Below are 5194 nucleotides of genomic sequence, written 5' to 3'. Positions count from 1 at the left end.
GTGTTCACTTGTCTTGTTGGTGGCTGTGCGGGGAATTTGAGTCGATCTAAGCTATCTAGCCTTAATCATCATCGCGCTACCACCCACAATCTCCCACCAATTCCTCCACGTCAAAGAGGTCGAGCAAGAGATGCAAATGCTACATGGGTGGTCAAATCAACAAGTGCAGTTAAAAGGCAAAATGCCAAAATACAATATGACTTAGATGCAAGGCTATGTCATGCACGACAACAAGCATATAAAAGATTTGTCAATGAAGAAATTCTTTCAGCTATAAGTATTTATTAGTATTTATTTGTATATGATTTTTTATTAATATTGTCAATGAAGAAATTCTTTCAGCTGTAAGTATTTATTAGTATTTATCTGTATATGTTTTCTATTAATATTAGTTTATTGTCGTGGACTAAATTCATCGAAACTTGTTTTCACAGTCAGTTGCTACATTTGATCAGCTTAATGACACTTCAAAGCAAAGGATTTGTGAAAAAATTCAACGTTGGGATCAGAGTCTACCTCGTAGACGCATGCAGACAATGAAGCGCATAGATATTGCTATAAAAGAGAAAGCAAGCACTGAGGTTCCCGATGATGTGGGAGAAGAAGGATCAGATGGGCACAACCATATATTAAACTTTGATGAAACCAATCAGGACAATGACAACACAGTTGAGTCCATTTTTTTTGCATATATTAATTTTTTAGACATTTTAACATTAAATAATATTTATATTTATTATAATTGTATACTAATTTCTCATTGTTATTGATATGCATAGCCTAATCAACAAAATTCCCTAAATTCAAGCCACCAACCATTGCGACGCTCACCTAGATTTCAAGGTTTTCAAGGGGTTACTGGGCTAGTAAGTTTTTAATCCATATAACCTATTCCACCGAAAATATTAATACATAAATTGTTATGTTTTACCATAATGATGGGATGAGAAATGGATGTTCTGTATTATATATCCTTATCTTTGATTTTTTTTTATTATGTGCGTGTGTGTTATTTCTTATTTATGGTGCAGGTGTTCCCTTTGGAACAATCACAATCAATGAAAACCCCTTGTAGAAGCCTTAAGAAGAATGGAAATGAAATGGTTCAAATGCTACAACCATCTTCATGTCCAATGTCACAATGCAAGGTAAGACTATATTTATTTATACTCTTATAATTTTATCATATTTTTACATTTAATTCTTTTTTATTCACATACTTATATCTATGTATAATCTAATGTTCAGAGTAATGAATATACATCTCCTAAAACACCTTTGCACATGTATGATGGTGGACATGATACTCAGCGAAAATCACATTCTCCTCAACCATTGCGGCATTCATCTAGACTTCAAGATAAATTAGGAGAGGTAAGTTATATACTACATATCTTAGCTCATAATAGCATTGACATATGTTTTTATGACTAGTCAATGCATTTTCTTTTCATATTCCTTACATGTTCACCATATTCTCATTATATCTATATAGATTTTGATATTTATTAATAGCTAGTCAATGAAATGTCTTTTCATATTCGTTACATGGTGAGCATATTTTCATTATATCTATGTGGATTTTGATATTTATTGATAATGTTTTAATTTTCACAGAAAACAAAAAAGATAAATGTTGATGCTATGGTTAAAAGGACCAAAATCACGCCAAAGGACTTGAAAGCACGTGGGTTCAAGTCACGCAAACAATACATAGAGCATATATGCTCAACTAGCATTTCTCTCACTAAACCCACTAGGTTTGCTACTTTGAAGGCTAAACATTCTAGCAAGTTTAAATGACTTAGGCTACAATAATACAACTTTAGCCATTGTTTTATCTATAAAGGGGCTACAAGGACAGTTTCAATATATGTAATCTCTGTATTATTTAGACTTTTTAATACATCATTTTTGTTTCCAAAAATTGTTTCCATTTCCCTTATTGAAGGTAATGATAGCATAGTAAAGGATATTTATGGTCATGAAATGAGTTGATTAAGTGGATTTCCTTCACTAGTTAAGTTATGTCATTGCAAAATGGTGAGACTTATTTCTAACAAAAGGAACATGAAACTAAAACGTGTTGAGAATAATTGAAAATTATTTTATTATATTTTTAAATGCATAAACAAATTTGAAGAAATAATTAAAAATAACAATAAACTAAAAATAAAATTAAATATTTAAGCCATCATATACCAATATTACCTCTATCAACTAAGCATATTAAATGTAGATTAATTTTTTTTTAAGTGTCTTCATGTTTTAATGAATAATAGTAAGTTACTGGGTGAAACTCGATGTTCATTTTTTCACTCATAGAGGATATCTACTACATTTTTGGATAGTTATTAAATCATTCACTTTGTAAGCATCAACTTCATTAATGAAAATATAATGTCTTTTGAAAGTCCTACTTCTCTAATATATTTCTAGAATCGAAAACTCCTCACTTACCCTTAATCAAATATATAATATGTGCTACATTTTATACACAATATTAAGATAAAATACCAAAAAAATAAAATAAATAAATTATCAAATTTACTTAACAATCAACATATTAATCATAATTATAACCACTTTAACCTTAAACCTTTAACTAATATTAAAATCATTCCTAACCATGGACCAAAACAATGCACTATACTCCTTAACAATAACTTAATCAAATATATAATATGTACTACATTTTATACACAATATTAAGATAAAATACCAAAAAAATAAAATAAATAAGTTATCAAATTTACTTAACAATCAACATATTAATCATAATTATAACAACTTTAACCTTAAACCTTTAACTAATATTAAAATCATTCCTAACCATGGACCAAAACAATGCAATATACTCCTTAACAATAACTTACATCATCTGTTATGATAAAGGAGTATATTTCCTTAGTTCGAAAACTATGTCAAAATTTTTCTTACTTTTACCTTCCAAGTACCTTTTATGTTAGCATTTAATTGAATGAAAACTTTATAGATAGAAGCCAACATTGGGAAAGGGTAAACGAACAATAACTCAAGTCCCATGGTCCCAACAACAACGAGATTGCTTCAAATCACATGGTCCAAAAATGTTGTTTGGAATGGAATGTAAAATCACCATCCAAAAGTCAAAAGTCCATTAAAGTGAAGTGGAAATTTAATTATTGAATCGGACTACAAGAAAGGCATTAAAATTCCATGAATATCTTATCTTACCTAGGTGCATGATCATTGATCTTTTTTAAATGTGAAAATACATGATTATCTTAGTATTGGGCATCAATTCCTAGTTTTCTCAATCCTTGCAAAGACCAACTATTTTGGAATGCTACAGGGAGATTGAGAATGATTTGATTAAGATACTTTAGTTGTGGAAAATGGTTTTAAGTGATATTAAGATACTAGAGTTATTTTTGTTGGACTCGGAGAGACAACTAAGAGGTGTAGATGGGTTATTGGCTTTGTCTTTTACCTAGTCAACTATTGGTGAAGTTATTGGAGAATTATGTTAGTTATGATGAGTAGTTAGATGTCAAAGTAATGATAATTGTAACGAGATCGTAAGTTATTGGAGAATTATGTTAGTGATGGTTAGTGGTGAGATGTGAGAGTAATGATAATTATAAAGTGTATGGTTTTTTTTTTTTTTAATAAAAAGCAAAATGTATATTTTGGAGAAATGTATTTAGTATTTTGTTGGTATGTAGGGTAAATCGATTCATCATAATTTTGATAATTTAATAATGGGTATTAAATAAAGTCCATTATTTTCGTATAAACAAATAGATTATGAACTTGAGTTTGTGATATATGGGTTATAATTAATAATATTAAAGTATTCAAATTAATTTATGAAACATGATAACATCTGGTTTGTAATTCGCAATTCTCTCACTCAAATTAATTCATAAAACTTATTATATAATAACATTTAGTTTATAATTCATGACATGTAGTTACTCAAATTAATTTATTAAACTTATTAAAAGATATTTATATTTTTTTTGAAAATTAAATTTATGAAACATGATAACATCTGGTTGTAATTCGCAATTTTCTCACTCAAATTAATTCATAAAACTTATTTAAATTTATTATATAATAACATTTAGTTTATAATTCATTACATGTAATCACTCAAATTAATTTATTAAACTTATTAAAAGATATATATATATATATATATATATATATATATATATATATATATATATATATATATATATATATATATAGAAAATTAATCAGAGATATGAATTAATGAGAGATATGAAGTTTAAATTTTTATGTAATTTTATTTATAGGATAAATATGAAAATTAAATAGAATTTATAAATACATAATATAATATTTTGTAATTCTGTAATTTTGGTTTTTATATAGTGTAATTAATAAATGAAATGGTTTTTTTAAGAATATTTTTCTCGTTAATTTTAACCAAAATATGACTAAGACTTTTAAAAACTTGAGTTTAAATTGTTTAATATGTAGAATTTGAGTGCTCTAGAGTTTTATTGGGGTGTTGAATCTATTTATGCATTCAAAAATATATTTTAAACAACAAAAAATCACAAATTTGCTTGAAATTGTATTATCGGATTCCGGTGAAAAAATGTCATTTAATCTATAAGTTAGTCTACACCTTTTGACTTCTACTTTTAAACTACTTTAGCTTAAAATGCTAAATAAATATTTTTAATATAAAACTTTAGTGGAAAATGTGAAAATCCTTCTTGATTGAAATTGAATACAAAATGTATACATATAGTGAAATTAATCTTAAAATTCTTAAAATTCAAGTTGTGAATCTTTGTATGCCCATTACTATTCTAAAGTGCAAAAATATATCCACATTGTTTAAAATGTTATTTCCTATTCACTATTTAATGAGCTTACTTATTACCCATCAACTACCAAGTGGGTTTAATCTATCATTGTGTCCATAATACATTCATTACCCCTTTGTGTAGCACCCTAAATACTCCATATTATCCTTCTTGGGCACATTACATTCCACTATTATTCACTTGTTTCATCCCAAAACCATGAGAAGAAATCATATAATATGACTTGCTAACTAATTTAGCCAATTAACACCATGCATAAGCATCCATCCATCATAGTGAAAATGTGGATATGGGGTCCGACTATGGTATTTACTCCTTGCTCTTGATTCTAGCTAATTATTTTGTTC

This window comes from Pinus tabuliformis, chromosome 3_2 (assembly GCF_031772625.1).
Source record: "Pinus tabuliformis cultivar Carrire ecotype Pingquan chromosome 3_2, CPIR1, whole genome shotgun sequence".
Taxonomy (NCBI): domain Eukaryota; kingdom Viridiplantae; phylum Streptophyta; class Pinopsida; order Pinales; family Pinaceae; genus Pinus; species Pinus tabuliformis.
This window is presented reverse-complemented; position numbering follows the sequence as displayed.